This window comes from Heptranchias perlo, unplaced genomic scaffold, assembly GCF_035084215.1.
Source record: "Heptranchias perlo isolate sHepPer1 unplaced genomic scaffold, sHepPer1.hap1 HAP1_SCAFFOLD_43, whole genome shotgun sequence".
Classification (NCBI taxonomy): domain Eukaryota; kingdom Metazoa; phylum Chordata; class Chondrichthyes; order Hexanchiformes; family Hexanchidae; genus Heptranchias; species Heptranchias perlo.
The window spans coordinates 8,858,024-8,875,937 of record NW_027139442.1 but is presented as its reverse complement, the minus strand read 5'-3'; the positions used below and the strand labels follow the sequence as shown (position 1 = coordinate 8,875,937).

At 45.1% G+C, this 17,914-nt stretch overlaps 3 non-coding genes across 3 annotated transcripts; all 3 read left to right on the top strand.

The window, feature by feature from the left end:
• The first annotated feature begins 549 nt into the window (after nucleotides 1–549).
• On the top strand, nucleotides 550–621 carry trnaa-cgc (transfer RNA alanine (anticodon CGC)). Its single transcript has one exon. It is a non-coding gene; the product is annotated as a tRNA-Ala (tRNA).
• Nucleotides 622–1,089: 468 nt separating this feature from the next.
• On the top strand, nucleotides 1,090–1,161 carry trnaa-ugc (transfer RNA alanine (anticodon UGC)). Its single transcript has one exon. It is a non-coding gene; the product is annotated as a tRNA-Ala (tRNA).
• A 2,833-nt stretch (nucleotides 1,162–3,994) lies between these two features.
• Nucleotides 3,995–4,066, top strand: trnaa-cgc (transfer RNA alanine (anticodon CGC)). Its single transcript has one exon. It is a non-coding gene; the product is annotated as a tRNA-Ala (tRNA).
• The last annotated feature ends 13,848 nt before the right edge of the window (nucleotides 4,067–17,914 follow it).

The following is a 17,914-nucleotide window of genomic DNA, read 5'->3' as shown; positions in this document are numbered from 1 at the left end:
CAAAATATTCTTGCCGGCCTCTGCCACAATGTGCCTGAGCATTTTTAGTCCCGTCCAACCGAAAGCAAAGTGACTTATAACGGGAGCGTTCGAAAAATGCGCCCTGAAATAGGAGGGATGGTTACAGCACAGTTCAAGGAGTCTCTCCCCCCTTTCCGAGCCTTTCTTCTCAACTCCACCTTTCTCATTAGACTAAGTGCCGAGGCCTAGTTTATTCCATTCACCCACAGTTGCATCAGGTCCGCATACTTCATCTTTAATTGTCTGGTTGGAGCAGAAAATTAGATGATTTTAAGCCAAGTATACAAAGTGTCAGCACCCACCACACCAGCCGGCAATGCATTCCAGAGACTCACTACTGCCTGGGAAATGAAGAACCGCTTAACATCCAGACTCTTCTTACCTCTGTGTTGTCTAAACACCTGTTCCCTGCTCCTCCCCAATCTTTGAAACTGGAAATAATCTATCACGCGTCATACCCAACTTGGGTAGCCTCATAAAATGAGAACAATCAGTTCTTCGTTCTTTGGGGAGCTATTTATTTTATCTGGGGATGTAGCTCAGTGGTAGAGCGCATGCTTCGCATGTATGAGGTTCTGGGTTCAATCCCCAGCATCTCCAAAAAATATTTTTTTCAATAGAATTAACCACAGGAAAGGCGAATCGCGCTTTCTGAGCGCAGCGAATTGCAACTTCTGAGGCTCCACAAGCATTAAATTGTCCCGGAGCAGGACTTCATCTTACGGTCCGCTCAGCAGCTCAGCTCATAGCAACTGCCGACTGACCGGTATTTGTGACAGTGCAATGTCGAGCGAGCAGTCACAGCTCTTGTTTGACACTCTTTCATTCATCCATCTCACTTTATGATTCAGAGGTTGGATATCAGCCTCGTCACTGACTATTGGCAATTGTATTTTTTTTTCCGCTGACTTTTCTTGGAAAGTTCAAAGTAAAGAGGAGCAGAAACCCCGTGAACTGAAGCAGAGGTTGAACATTTGGAGCACGTGTGACAACTGGGCATCTCGTTGTCCGGGAGAGACAGAGACGAAAGCCCACTTTTTAATTCTAAAGTTGAAGCGGCTTTGCTGTGGGGATGTAGCTCAGTGGAAGAGCGCATGCTTTGCATGTAAAATGACCCGGGTTCAATCCCCGGTATCTCCAAACGCTTTATGTTTCGAATTTTGAAAAGATCCTTTTGTCCTCACCTCACCTTTGCACACAAAAACAGGAAAGGGTTTCTTCACCTCGAGAAAACCCGAATGCTCTGCATACGATACAATACAATGCAATGGAAACACGCACACGCCTTTGAAATGGCTGCCATCCCGCGGCTGGAAAGCGTGCCCAGTGATAATAACAGAGAAAATGGGATCACCATTCGGCCCTTCGAGCCTGCTCCGCCATTATACATGATCATGGCTGATCCTCCATCTCTATACCATATTCCCGCTCTCTCTCCATACGCTTTGATGCCTTCCGTGTGTGGAAATCTATATTTCTTAAATATATTCAGTGACTTGGCCTCCACCGTCTCAGTGAAGAAATAGATTATTCCCAGTTTCACAGATTGGGGAAGAGCATCGGACTGGCGTTTAGACCACACAGAGGTAGGAATAGGCTGGATGTTCGGCGGTTCTTCTTTTCCCAGAGAGTAGTGAGTCTCTGGAATGCATTGCCGGCTGGTGTGGTGGGTGCTGACTCTCTCTCTTTGCCTTCTGGATGCATCTGGACCAGTTCTTGACTGAGGCAGAGATCGCATCATATAGAAATCGAGTGGTTTTACAGTTAACCTGCACATGGTCAGTGTGATCCACTGGACTCGATTTGATCGCCTGAAGGATTCGGGGTGGAATTTCCCAGAATGCCCCCTCCTTATTGGCGCTGGATTTGTTTCTATTTGTCGCCGCTCCCAGGAGATTACATGTTTCCCGGAGGAGGGGCGGGTGGTGTAGGTGGGAAGTGTCTGGTCACGATGCTCCAGACATGTGGGGCAGGATTGATGAACCAACTGGTCTTTTCCTGACCATCATGTCCGTCTGTAACGCCAGCTCGTCATGGTTTTTTCAGTGAAGTGATCTTTAAACACAAAACCACACCTGGGGCAATTCCTGCGACCGTCGATAGTGAAATGAGACTCAATGATCTCCGCGCCTCACCATGCCCTCCTCTGAAGCTCAGGGACTCGAAATATTCTTTCAGGCCTCTGCTACAATGTCCCTGAGCATTTCTAGCCCCGTCCAACCGTAAGCAAAGTGACTGATAACGGAAGCGTTCGAAAAATGTGCCCTGATATCGGAAGGATGGTTACAGCACAGCCAAAGGAGACTCTCCCACTCTCCCAGCATTTCTTCTCAACGCCCCTTTCTCATTGTTCTGAGTGCCGAGGCCTGGTTTCTTCCGTTCACCCACAATTATATCAGGTCCGCAAACTTCATGTTTAATTGTCTGGTTGGAGCAGAAAAGGAGATGAATTGAAGCCCAGATAAACCTTGTGTGCCCTCATAAATTAAAGGCAATCAGTTCTGCGTTGGCAATCGCTGCTACATGGGGGTGTAGTTCAGTTGTAGAGCGAGGTCTTGGGTTCAATTCCCAGCATTTCCAAACATATTTTTTCACCAGAATTATCCACAGAAAGGCGAATCTTGATTTCGGAGTGCCGCGGATTCCAACCTCTGAGGCTCCACAAGCATGAAATTGGCCCGGAGCAGGACTTCATCTCACGGTCCCCTCAACAGCTCAGCTGACAGCAGCCCCCGACTGACCGGAATGTGTGACGGTGCAATGTCGAACGAGGATTTCTCATTTCTCGTTCCTGTTTGACGCTCTGTCATTCAGACAACTCACTTTATGATTCAGAGTCTGGAATTGAACGGACAGGCGTTTAGACTACACTGAGGTAAGAATTGGCTGGATGTTCGGCGGTTCATCATTTCTCATAGAGTGGTGAGCCTCTGGACTTCATTGTCGACTGCTGTGGTGGGTGCTGAGTGTCTGTCAGCTTTCTCGAGGGATCTGAATCGGTCCTTGACTGGGACAGAGATCGCATCATATAGAAGGTAAGTAGTTTTACAGTTAACCTATGGAGGGTCACTCTCATGTCCTGGACTGGTTTCGATCACCTGAGGATGTCGGGGAGGAATTTTATAGAAATTGGCTCGGTATTTTTGTCTGGTTTGTAATCGCTCCCAGGAGATTACATGTTTTCGGTGGATGGGGCGGGTGGTGTCGGTAGGAAGTGTCCAGTCACGATGCTCCGGGCATGTGGGACAGGATTGATGAACCAGCTGGTCTTTTCCTACCATCATGTCCGTCAGTAACCTCAGCTCGTCAAGGTGTTTTTTTGTGAAGTGATCTAAAAACACAAACTCACACCTGGCCTTTTATCGTGAAATGAGACTCAATGCTCTCTGTGCCTCAACTTGCCCTCCTCTGAAGCTGGAGGACTCAAAATATTCTTGCCGGCCTCTGCCACAATGTGCCTGAGCATTTTTAGTCCCGTCCAACCGAAAGCAAAGTGACTGATAACGGGAGCGTTCGAAAAATGCGCACTGAAATAGGAGGGATGGTTACAGCACAGTTCAAGGAGTCTCTCCCCCCTTTCCGAGCCTTTCTTCTCAACGCGCCCTTTCTCATTACTCTGAGTGCCGAGGCCTGGTTTCTTCCGTTCACCCACAGTCGTATCAGGTCCGCATTCTTCATCTTTAATTGTCTGGTTGGAGCAGAAAACTAGATGATTTTAAGCCAAGTGTACAAAGTGTCAGCACCCACCACACCAGCCGGCAATGCATTCCAGAGACTCACTACTGCCTGGGAAATGAAGAACCGCTTAACATCCAGACTCTTCTTACCTCTGTGTTGTCTAAACACCTGTTCCCTGCTCCTCCCCAATCTTTGAAACTGGAAATAATCTATCACGCGTCATACCCAACTTGGGGAGCCTCATAAAATGAGAACAATCAGTTCTTCTTTCCTTGGGTAGCTATTTATTTTATCTGGGGATGTAGCTCAGTGGTAGAGCGCATGCTTCGCATGTATGAGGTCCTGGGTTCAATCCCCAGCATCTCCAAAAAATATTTTTTTCAATAGAATTAACCACAGTAAAGGCGAATCGCGCTTTCTGAGCGCAGCGAATTGCAACTTCTGAGGCTCCACAAGCATTCAATTGTCCCGGAGCAGGACTTCAGCAGCTCAGCTCACAGCAACTGCCGACTGACCGGTATTTGTGACAGTGCAATGTCGAGCGAGCAGTCACAGCTCTTGTTTGACACTCTTTCATTCATCCATCTCACTTTATGATTCAGAGGTTGGATATCAGCCTCGTCACTGACTATTGGCAATTGTATTTTTTTTTCCGCTGACTTTTCTTGGAAAGTTCAAAGTAAAGAGGAGCAGAAACCCCGTGAACTGAAGCAGAGGTTGAACATTTGGAGCACGTGTGACAACTGGGCATCTCGTTGTCCGGGAGAGACAGAGACGAAAGCCCACTTTTTAATTCTAAAGTTGAAGTTCCTTTGCTGTGGGGATGTAGCTCAGTGGAAGAGCACATGATTTCATGTAAGAGGACCCGGGTTCAATCCCCGGTATCTCCAAACGCTTTATGTTTCGAATTTTGAAAAGATCCTTTTGTCCTCACCTCACCTTTGCACACAAAAACAGGAAAGGGTTTCTTCACCTCGAGAAAACCCGAACGCTCTGCATCCGATACGATACAATGCAATGGAAGCACGCACACGCCTTTGAAATGGCGACCATCCCGCGGCTGGAGAGCGTGCCCAGTGATAATAACAGAGAAAATGGGATCACCATTCGGCCCTTCGAGCCTGCTCCGCCATTATATATGATCATGGCTGATCCTCCATCTCTATACCATATTCCCGCTCTCTCTCCATACGCTTTGATGCCTTCCGTGTGTGGAAATCTATATTTCTTAAATATATTCAGTGACTTGGCCTCCACCGTCTGAGTGAAGAAATAGATTATTCCCAGTTTCACAGATTGGGAAGAGCATCGGACTGGCGTTTAGACCACACAGAGGTAGGAATCGGCTGGATGTTGGCCGGTTCTTCTTTTCCCAGAGAGTAGTGAGTCTCTGGAATGCATTGCCGGCTGGTGTGGTGGGTGCTGACTGTCTCTCTTTGCCTTCTGGGTGCATCTGGACCAGTTCTTGACTGAGGCAGAGATCGCATCATATAGAAATCGAGTGGTTTTACAGTTAACCGGCACATGGTCAGTGTGATCCACTGGACTCGATTTGATCGCCTGAAGGATTCGGGGAGGAATTTCCCAGAATGCCCCCTCCTTATTGGCGCAGGATTTGTTTCTATTTGTCGCCGCTCCCAGGAGATTACAAGTTTCCGGTGGGTGGGGCGGGTGGTGTAGGTGGGAAGTGTCTGGTCACGATGCTCCAGGCATGTGAGGCAGGATTGATGAACCAACTGGTCTTTTCCTGACCATCATGTCCGTCTGTAACGCCAGCTCGTCATGGTTTTTTCAGTGAAGTGATCTTTAAACACAAAACCACACCTGGGGCAATTCCTGCGACCGTCGATAGTGAAATGAGACTCAATGATCTCCGCGCCTCACCATGCCCTCCTCTGAAGCTCAGGGACTCGAAATATTCTAGCAGGCCTCTGCTACAATGTCCCTGAGCATTTCGAGCCCCGTCCAACCGTAAGCAAAGTGACTTATAACGGAAGCGTTCGAAAAATGTGCCCTGAAATCGGAAGGATGGTTACAGCACAGCCAAAGGAGGCTCTCCCTCTCTCCCAGCATTTCTTCTCAACGTCCCCTTTCTCATTGTTCTGAGTGCCGAGGCCTGGTTTCTTCCGTTCACCAACAATTATATCAGATCCGCAAACTTAATGTTTAATTGTCTGGTTGGAGCAGAAAAGGAGATGAATTGAAGCCCAGATAAACCTTGTGTGCCCTCATAAATTAAAGGCAATCAGTTCTGCGTTGGCAATCGCTGCTACATGGGGGTGTAGTTCAGTTGTAGAGCGAGGTCTTGGGTTCAATTCCCAGCATTTCCAAACATATTTTTTCACCAGAATTATCCACAGAAAGGCGAATCTTGATTTCGGAGTGCCGCAGATTCCAACCTCTGAGGCTCCACAAGCATTAAATTGCCCCTGAGCAGGACTTCATCTCACGGTCTCCTCAGCACCTCAGCTCATAGCAGCCGCCGACTGTTCGGAATGTGTTACGGTGCAATGTCCAGCGTGCAGTCCGAAGAACGGGAACCTGAAACAGAAATAATGGTCAGCACAGTCCAAGGAGGCTCTACCCCCTCTCCCAGAATTTCTTCTCAATGCTCCCTTTCTCATTTATCTGAGTGGCGAGACCTGGTTTCTTCTGTTCAACTACATCTGAATCAGGTCTGCAAACCTCAGGTATAGTTGTCGCCGATGATTAAAGAAGGAGATGCTTTTCAGCCCAGTAAATCCTCGGGTGCCCTTAGGAAAGTGAGGCACTCAGTCCTTCTACACTTGGTTAGAGGTCCTTATTATCTGCTGATGTAGCTCAGTGATAGACCGCATGCTTCGCGTGTATGAGGTCTCAGGATCTATGCCCAAGCCCTTAATCCGGCCAGTCAGCGGCTGCGATGAGCTGAACTGCTCACGGGACCGTGAGATGAAGGCCTGCTCCGGAACAATTGAATGTTTGTCTCAGAAGTTGTAACGCGCTTCCTTCTCGAAGCACGGTTCGTCTTTTTGTGGGATATTCTGGTGAAAAAACAATTTTAGAGGTTTTAGGTATGTGAACCCAGAAATATATACACGCAAACGATTGAGCTACAACCCCGATTTCAATAGACCTATAACCAAGGGTAGAAGGACTGAGTGTTTGCTGTCTTAAGACCACGCAATGATTTACTGGGCTTAAAATCATCTCCTCTTGTGCTTCAAGCAGACAACAGCCACATAATCCTGCAGCGGACGACTGGGCGGAACTAGAAATTCTCAGAAACATTGTAGCAGAGGCCTGCAAGAATATTTCGAGCCCTTGAGCTTCAGAGGAGAATAACGTGAGACACAGAGACATTGAGACTCGTTTCACCAAAGACAGACGCAGGGCATGCCCCAGTTGTGTGTTTGTGTGAAGATCGCTTCATTGAAAACACCTTGACGAGGTGGAGATGTGGACGAACAAATGGAAATGACGGGTAGTAAAAGACCAGCTTGTCCATCAGGCCTGCCCCTCACTCGTGATTGCTGGAGCATCATTACCTCTCCCCGACCGCACCCTTGTAATCTCCAGGGAGAGAAAAAGATCCTGAGTAAAATCCAGGGCCTTTAAGGGATAGAATACACTGGAAAATTCCCCCCCCCCCGACCCACTCAGTTTATCGAAACCAGTCCAGGAGATCACATGGATTGTACATACACTAACTGTAAATCCTCTTACCTTTTATATATTGTGACCTCTGCCCCAGCGAAAAACTGATCCAGCTCCCTGGAGAAGGCAGACAGAGAGTCAACATCGACCGCACCAGCCAGCAACGCATTCCAGGTGCTCACTACTCACTGGGAAAAGATGAACCGCCTAACGTCCAGCCTATTGCTACCTCCTCGCAGTCTAAACTCTTGTCCCAGGTCCTCCCCAATCTGTCAAAGTGGAATAATCTCTGACTGGCTCCGTAATCCAGCCCTGGGTTCGGAACCATTGATACGGAGCGTGCGCTCTTCCATTGAATGCTATCGTGTGCCGAGTATTCGGTTTTCCTCGACGTAACGGAAGTCCTGCCTCTCCTTGTGTTTGAAGGTGAGGCGAATCCAAGAGGATCTTTTCACAATTGTATCCAAAATTCGAAACATAAATAGTGAGCAGGATAGTAGCAGCCTCCAGGAGAACATAGACAGACTGACAAAAAGGGCAGAGACATGGCAGGTGCAACTTAATGCGGATGACTGCGAATTGATGCACTTTAGGAGGAACTACGTGTAGAGGCAGTAGAATCGAAACGGTACTATTTTGTGGGGGCGGAAGAGCTGAGGGACCTGGAGCTGCATATTTATGGATCTTTGAAGGTGACAGGGCAAGTTGATGAGGCGGTTAAGAAAGCTGAAGGGACACGTGGCTTTGTAAATAGGAACATTGAATAAAATGCAAGGAATTCACCCTGAACCTTTACAAATCACTGGAGTATGGTGTTACAATTCTGGGCACCAAACTTTATGAAGGATGTCAAGGCCTTGGAGAGGGTACACAGGAGGTTTACCAGGACGATACCAGGGATGAGGACTCAGTTATGTGGAGAGATTGGAGAATCTGGAATTGTTCTCCTTACAGCAGCGAGGGTTAAGGCGAGACCGAATACGGATATTCAAAACAATGAGTGGTTTTGGTAGAGCAAACAGTGATAAACTGTTTCCACTGGCAAGTGGGTCGGCAACCAAAGGTCAGAGAATTGAAATAATTGTCAAAAAAACTCGAGGGAAAATGAGGAAAAATGTTTTCTCATCCTCGCTGGTAAAAACAAGCTGCTGGAACTTTTCACTCTCTCTCCTTTCCCTCTCTCTCTTTCCCATGGTTCAAACAAACTGATGCTGCAGCATCTGATCTTTACGACAGTTTCCCTCAGACTTTCAAGGCCCAGCTCGGCAGCCGCCTTAAATTTAACCTCATCCCTTATCTCGGCGAAAGTACATCGCCTCAGTTAAGCTTCGAAAAAATCTGAAGCAAAAATTAAACCTTCCTAACTTGCTCAATCTTCCCAGAATGCAGTCTTGAACAGTCAAGTCTAATCGTTCTGTGTTCCATCGTGTGTTCAACTAAACTCTGCTCCTTTAGCAAGTCAAATATTCATATTGAAAAGTCCAAAATTCTTCACGGGGTAATCATATATTTAATCGAGTGTTGAATACCGAGCCTGAGCTCGTATCAGGCCTCGTTGTGGGGAAAAACCTGGGCAACAGTGACCACGATATTATAAGGTTCCAATAGGTTGATGGAACCAAAGGTACTGAAAATTTACAACTCATTCCAGATTACATTATGGCAAAGTTCACGAAAATGGCTGAAGATTTAGAACACGTTAATTGGCTAAAACTACTGGCTAGTGATAAAAGCGATGTAGAATATAAATGTGTTTTTTTAAAAACAAGATTAAAAATGTGGAAGACAAATATTTGCCCAAAGTCTAAAACGGAAGTGTGGTAAGAAAAGGTGGCTGACCAGACACGGACAAAGAGAAGGTTCACTAGATTAATTCCCATGTCACTGTTCCTCAAAACCAGAGGATACAGTAATTCGCTATTACTCTATCACTGATCCTCATAACCAGAGGATACAGTAATTCTCTATTACTCTATCAGTGATCCTCAAAACCAGAGGATACAGTAATTCTCTATTACTCTATCACTGATCCTCACAACCAGACGATACAGTAATTCTCTATTACTCTATCACTGATCCTCATAACCAGAGGATACATTAATTCTCTATTACTCCATCACTGATCCTCACAACCAGACGTTACAGTCATTCTCTATTACTCTATCACTGATCCTCATAACCAGAGGATACATTAATTCTCTATTACTCTATCACTGATCCTCGCAACCAGAGGATACATTAATTCCCTATTACTCTATCACAAATCCTCACAACTATAGGATACAGTAACTCTCTATTACTCGATCAAAAGCCTCCATCATTAAAATTTAAGTGTCCTCTTTACTATTTCCGTAGACATAATCCCGGTATTTCAAATCTGTTCTGTTAAAGTTTCCCTTCCCTGGCCTCATTCGAGAGAATTTACATTGTGCTCTCTGTGGCATCAATGTTGTTTCTATAATGGGACGTCAAAACTGGACACTTTGTTCTGGAACTACGGGCTTTATCCAAATATAGCTACATCATAGTCATCAGCCCGAGAGAGCAGTAACATCGATTATAACCAAAGAGAAAAAGACAAATAACTAATAATTTTAATCCTCGTCACTGCAACTGGTCTCATCTTAGATAGAGGTCTCCCTAATGGCTTCCTCCCTAGTCCTCACAGTTCTACAAACCTTTTTCAATGCGATGTTTGTCGATAAACGAGTTATGTTGTTCGAACAAAACAGTGTCCACGAGTAGTTACCAATGTTAATTTATATCAATAGATCCGTCTATTATATACATCTCTCTCTGGTACAAGAATATTAGCACAGAAATTACTTTTGCTCATACAGTGGATAACTAATGAACACATTCCAATGAAAGTCAACAACATCTCGTATTCACAGACCGCCTTTAATGAAATAAAGATTCCCAAAGTGCTTCACGGAGGAGTGGGTAAAAACGGTCACTAAAGGAATAAGAAGAATATAAGAGCAAGGAGGTTATGATGGAGCTGTATAAAACACTGGTTAGGCCACAGCTGGAGTACTGTGTGCAGTTCTGGTCGCCACACTACAGGAAGGATGTGATCGCTTTGGAGAGGGTGCAGAGGAGATTCACCAGGATGTTACCAGGGCTGGAGCGCTTCAGCTATGAAGAGAGACTGGGAAGATTGGGTTTGTTTTCCTTGGAGCAGAGGAGGCTGAGGGGGGACATGATTGAGGTGTACAAAATTATGAGGAGCACAGATAGGATGGATACTAAGGAGCTTTTTCCCTTCTTTGAGGGTTCTATAACAAGGGGACATAGATTCAAGGTAAAAGGCGGGAGGTTTAGAGGGGATTTGAGAAAGAACGTTTTTACCCAGAGGGTGGTTGGAGTCTGGAACTCACTGCCTGAAAGGGTTGTGGAGGCAGGAACCCTCACAACATTCAAGAAGCATTTGGATGAGCACTTGAAATGCCATAGCATACAAGGCTACGGACCAAATGCTGGAATATGGGATTAGATTAGACAGGGCTTGATGGCCGGCGCGGACACGATGGGTCGAAGGGCCTCTATCCGTGCCGTATGACTCTATGACTCTATGACTCTAAGATATTAGAATGACTGGCGAAAACCTTGTTCAAGGTGTGGGTTTAAGGCGGGTGTAAAAGGAGGAGAAGCAAATAGAGAGACGGAGGGGATAAGGTTGGTTTACGAGAGTTTAGATGTCTGAGGGAATGGCCACCAATAGTGGGATGGAGAGAGCGGAGGATGGTGAAATATAACAATAACTACTTGCATTTAGAGAGCGGATTTAACATAGATAAATATCCAAAGCTGCCTTACTGAGGTATAATCAGACAAAAATGGACCTCCGGCCAAAGAAGGGGATATTTGAAGGGATAGTAAAAGGTTGAAGCAAGAGAAGTTTTCCATGGGAGGTCTGAAAGAAGGAAACAACTTTCCTTCATATAACGCCTTTCAAGACCTCACAACTTCCAAAAAGCTTTAGAATCAATGAAGTACATTGTGATATGTAGTCACTGTGGTCGTGTCGGAAACGCTCCAGCCAATTTGCACGCAGCAAGCTCCCACAAACTGCAATGAGATAAATGACCAGAAAACCGGTTTTAGGAATGTTGGTTGGGGGATAAATTTTGCCCAGGTCATCGGGGGAACTCCCCTGTTTGTTTTCGAATATTGCCGTGGGATCTTTTACATCTACCTGAGAGGGTAAATGGGCACTCGGTTTAACTTGTCCTATGAAAGTCAGCACCACAGACAGTACAATTCTCCCTCAGTACCACACTGCAGTGTCAGCCTAGATTATGTGTTCAAATCTCTGAGGTGGGACTTGAACTCAAAAACTTCTGACACAGAGGCGATATGGCTACAACTGAGTAACGGCTGACACTTGAAATTAGGAGGGGCAGAAGGAGGGGCGTAAGGAAGGCATTCTGAAGCGTCGATACGGCAGAAGGCACTGCCGTCAAAAGTAGGTTAAATAGAATGCACAAGCGGTCAGAGGTGGAGGAGCTGATTGTTTGGGAGAGGCTGTGGGGCTGGAGGAGATTACAGAGATTGAAGGGCTGGGGTTCTGGTGGATTTAAGAGTAAGAAAGAATAAAAATAAAATGCAAGCTTAGGAGACTGGAAGCCAATGCACGTCATTAAGGAGTTGGGTGATTGGTGAGGAACTCATCAATCAAAAAGAGAAAGTTGAGGATCGACTTCTTGGCCAAGATGTCGAGATTGTGGGGTCAAAGACCATGACTTCACCATTTTCAACTGGATGAAATCGTGGCTCATCTAAAACAGAATATCGCTCTGAGAACACAAAGACATTGGAAGAGTGAAGAGAGGAGGTGGTTTTGTCAGCGTACATCTGAAAGCTGGTCCATGTCCGCGGACGATGTCACCAAAAGGCAGCATGAGGATGAGGAAGAGGAGGGAGCCAAGAATTGAACCTTTAGAGACATCAGATATAACAGTGATTGGGTGGGAAGAGAAGCTTCTTCTGGCTATGATCAGATAGATGAGTGGAACCAGGCGAGGGTAGTCACACCAAAAGAGCCCGGTGATCGATGAATCAGGCCGTACAGGTGGATATCCTGTAGGTGTTGTGGAGAGGGCAGAGATGGGGCGGGAATGGTCATGGAGGGATTTAAATTCCAGGATGGAAATTTTAAATGTTTGGCGATCGGGAACTGGGAGTCAGTGAGGTCTGTGAGACCGAGCAGAACCTGCTGCAGGCTGGAAAGTGGACGTGGGGTGTCCGGCGAGGAATGAACTGGAGGAATGGAGTCTGGAGTGGACAGAGGCATTGATGAGAGATTCAATGGCAATGGGCTGAGGAAGGAATGGAGGCGAGTGAGGTAAACACGGGGCCTTTGTTTCGGAGATCAAATCGGGTCATGAGTTCAGCTCGGGGTTACACGTCAGCAATTCTACTGGAGCCGTCAACCAATTTAAAATAAACGGTTAAACATCTGCAGTAAAATAACGGAGAGAGAAATGGCAATGAAGCTCATTCAGTGTCCGACCCTTAATATCACCCAGAGTCATTTCTCGGCTGCAATCCTCAACGTGCCTTTTAACTGTCCCCGTGTCAGGCACTCAAAATTCGTATTTCAACTGGGAAACTGCAGGAACAGAGTGAAACGGGTCTGCTTGTGTCCCTGGATTCAATGCACACGCGGAGAAATCGATAAAATTAATACATGAATGGGCAGGAGTGAACATGGTCAATACAATTATATGAAAACTAAATGAAGCCGCTCATTGTTGTTGGACCAGTCCTTTCTGAGGACAGCTTTTAACGTTATTCCTGAGAGAGGTCTCATTAAGAAAATGTCCTGAACTTTGATATTTTTTGATATATCCACGTCATTATTTCATTATTTACATTGTAGACAAAGCCGCTGACATAATGTGTTTGTTCAAGTGGCTGTAACTAATAGCAATGATCAGGGGTATAACTGTGTCAGTGGAGATTTATCCCCTGTATAAATCAGGCTTGTTGCAATGTACCAGCTCAGAGTGCCTGCTGGAGCTGCACTTTTCAGATCAGCAGAAGTCGCTGCTTTTCTCAGAAATGGGATATTCACTAATGTTTCAGGTAGAACGCATTTACTATCCTGTTCTTGCAGCCATTGGAGTTCCAGGTAAGACATTGTCGCATCTATAAATATTGTAATTTGCTGTTAACTATGCTGCTGTACTTGATTAATTATTTTTTCTCCAGTCATGTTTTACACTGCTACCTGTTCTGTTCTATCAGTTGAATGATTGCACCCTTAAAGTCTCTGCTCCTTTGGTCTTGTAGCAGCTGCATTATATCTGTAATGAACATTGTATATCCAAACCTGGATTTGTTACTGGATTATTCACTGCACTGAATGTACTGTTGAATAATGGTATGTCCTTAACTTCTTAACGTTCGGTCTTGTAGAAGCTGCATTATCTCTGTTATGATCTTTACATATTCAAGCCTGTCATTTTTACTGGATTATTCAATGCACTGAATGTACTGTTGAAAAATGGTGTGTCCTTAATTTCTAAACGTTCGGTCGTGTAGCAATTTCATTACATCTGTTGTGAATTTGTCTTTCCAACCCTGGCATTGTTACTGGATTATTCTCTGTACTGAATGTATTGGAATCAGCTGTATGAGCTAAGAGCTGGTATCAGGCCATCAGGAGCTGCTCACAGTTTTATGTTGAGGAACTAACCTGTCCTGAATTTTTTTCATAAATGTTTTTTCAGTGATTGATAATGAGACAGCTCACGGTCTCAGTGTTACAAGGAGGCAGCGCAAATGGCCTTCCTCCACAATAACATGGTTCAGTTTAACTGGAATATCAATGTATTGATTGGTTATCACCGTTATAAAATGTTATTTCATTGTGTGTGTATCTGACGCAGCTCCAGATGTCTGGCTACTGAACAGAGTTTGCGGCTGATTCTTTCACATCTCATTCCTTGCTTCACTCTTGATGAATTCATTGTAAAATGCAATGTTTTGAAATGTCTTGTCTCAGTTTGCACTTTATCTGTTGGAATCATGAGTCCTTCTGTTTATCTGTCGATAATAAGCAGAAGCGGTGATGTTGGCGTTTTATTAATTGAACAATGCCGCCATCTAACGCTGTACTTTGTAATTACAAGGGAAAGAATTTCTATTATTGTGAGGTGTCTCTGGAAGAGGCCTTCGATTCTGTTTATTCCATGCAGTGTAGATGAAGTGAACAGTGTAGGTGAACAGGTAGAGACTTGGATGATCTGTAGAAACATTAAACTATTCACAGAGGCCTCACCATTTAACAAACTGACACCAAGAATAGGGTCGTTGGAACACGGGGCTGGTGAAGAGAAAGCAGGCGCAGGATGTTAGGATTTACTCGGATGTGATAAGCGGCATTGATACAGAGTAGAGAGAGTGCGGACAGATAGAGAGGAGCGATAGAGAGGGAGGGGGAGAGAGAGATTTGTATCGGTGTAAATAATTCATCGGAATCAGCTGCTGAAACTTCCAATACAATTATTAGAGGAAATGTGACTTGAAGGTGTCATTAGGATGTTGTCAGATTGTGAGAGTTTTATTGTACTCGCGTCTGGTGTGTTTATCACTATCAGGTCCTCAGTCTGTTTATGTGAATGCTCCATTTACTTTTTTACTGATTGAATATATAAACATAATTGAAATGTATTTAAAAAATAAAATCAATGATTTCTTCATCGCTTTGAATTATTAGGATATTGCATTCTAAAAGCTATTTGTCAGCTGAATTCAATAAAGAGCCAGGCTAATTAAATTACTGCATTTTAATTTAAGTTTCATTGAATGTGCAAAGAAAATTTATCCACCACATTATGTTCGCTGCTACCTTTCACCAATAATCACGAATATTAATGGTTGAATTTATTAATTAGATTGTATTACTGGGATCTATAGATTAGATTTCCTCTAACACTCTACTGCAGTCTCTCCCTGTGAATCCCAGCCTCTCCTCCCATTGCATTGAATTCTATGTCTCATTATCCTTTGCTTCAGTTTATCCGCTTTCACAAACCATCTGCTGCTGACACCCCTCGAGCTACGACATGCGCTTTTCTTTGTCTCCCTCCCAACCTCACTCACTGGTTCAGTCTCCAGCTGCCACTTCCAAACTGATCCGAAGTCTAAAACTCAGGCAACTGACCTCGGTCTTTCCCGTCTTGTGCCAGCTCCTTTCCGCTCTCAAACCAGCAGTACCTCCATCTGTCCCCTCACCTTCTCGACCATCATTCTCTTTCTCGTCCATCTGGAACCGAAGTCCGGATTTAATCGGCTCAGTGAAACCCCTTCTCCCTTCTGCACCGGCACTGCGCCCTCTCTCGGTTCTTCCAGTGGATCCGGTACTCAATTTATTCACTTTCTGTATCAAATTCCCAATTTCTTATTGATAATTGTGTTTAAAAACATTTTCTCTGCCCGAAAGCGTTACCCAGATCAGTGAATCAGTTTTCAACGTTTGATGCAGCAACAAAGCTGGAAATTTCACCCCAGATCTTCTCAAACTGCTGCTTTGGCTCCAGGTCTGATCAGTAATTTCTCTGCTTCCGTTTCTCTCTATTACAGTCAACTTGGTGGCGATTGTGATCCTGTCCCGAGGAAAATGCGGACTCTCCAAATGTATCACTCGCTACCTGGTGGGAATGGCAGCGGCCGATCTCCTGGTCGTTCTCACTGATGTCATAATGGCGGGTATTGTTCACATTTATCTCCCAGTTTCATTTTTGACCATTACCCCCGTGTGCCGCCTCATTGCCACCCTGATTTTAGCAGCCACAGCTGCCTCTGTCTGGTTCACAGTGGTTTTCACCTTTGATCGATTTGTGGCCATTAGTTGTCAGAAGCTGAAAACAAAATATTGCACCGAGAAAACGGCGGCTGCTGTTATCGGGGTGGTGAGTGCGCTGAGCTGTTTACTAAACATTCCCTGGTACTTTGTATTTGACCCGGAATATATAATGGACAATGTACCCCGGGGTTGTGTCTGGAAACCGACCTTTTTCACTTCACCTGCATGGGCAGCGTTTGACTTGTTTAATCTTGTTTTAATGCCTTGTCTCCCATTCATTCTGATTTTGCTGTTCAATGTTCTCACCGCCAGGCACATTTTAGCGGCCAGTAGAGTCCGCAGGGGACTCCGGGGCCGCAGCAATGGAGAGAATCACAAGGATCCAGAGATGGAGAACCGAAGGAAATCCATCATTTTACTTTTCAGTATATCAGGCAGTTTTATATTGTTATGGAGCACAGAAGTTTTTTATGTTATCTCTCTGCATATAACCAACGCCCAGTACTATACGGCCAGTGATATGCAGTCAGCCGGATTCATGCTTCAACTTCTCAGTTCCTGCACCAACACGTGTATTTATGCTGTGACCCAGAATAAATTCAGAGAGGAGCTGAAGAACGGGGTGAAATACCCACTGAATCTAATAGTTACATTAGTTAAATCATAGAAACGTCCAAAGACTTTCATCAGAAATTAAATAAAAAGTCTAATAGATAGATTTTCGCTTTTGTCGGTGGCATAAGACGGGCGGGAGCGGATCGGACGCCCTTTGTTCATCGTGCCTGATTTTACCATCCATTGACATCTATGAGTTCACTAAAGTAACTGATTTCAATCCAATACTTCAAATAAATTTGGAAATACCAGACTGGAATTATATTTTACCCAAACAAATGCGGTGTTGTGAAATGATACAAGATGTGATTTTAACATGAAATGGTTTGCTGTTATTAGTCTGGAAATAAAATTATTTCAATATTAAATGTTTAATCCTGAGAAGAATCAAGTCAAATCATCTTTTTCGGTTGATGATTATTTCCCATCACACACACTGCCCGGTGGGATGGACTGAGGGTGAGCTGTCAGGGTCAGACAGCGTCCTGTTCATTGGGACATTTGTTTTGACCAGAACAGAATAATAATGGACCAACACCCGGACCGTTACTTACTGGTAAAATATTAATGTAATTTCAAACTCCAGTGGGGAGTTCCGGAGATCGTTTCCTCTCTGAGCTGCTCTGCAGCAATATTTACTCACTGCAGGGAGTTTAATGGGACATGAGGCTGGGCCTGGTGTTTTGCACTGATCTATAAGGAAACCTCCGGATACATTTCCGAGACGATCACGGGCTGGAAGGTTTCTCACGGCGGCAGCAGGCCAAGGAAAATCTGTCCGGTTCCTCCTTGCACCAGTAAATATAAGTTAAAAAGAAACTTCTCAGTGTTCTGGACCTCTCAATGCCCATCGAAAGGGCGGCTCTTCCACCCATTTGTACCCAACATTAAATGGTCTCCCGCGCACCTCATAATACTCTGATTTACATATTACACGTGGCCTGACCGGAAACAGGTGTTGCTCCGGCAGCTCTTCTCAGGACCCCACCCACCATGACGGAGGCTGGAACGACAGCGTTAAAGGAGCGGTAAGTGATCTGACACCATTTACTAGCCTCATCCACCCCATTTCCGCCAGGCGGGGATGCTTAAAATTGGCCACACCTTTCCTGACCTACGCCCGAGTTTCGATCTTGGAAGCTCACAAGC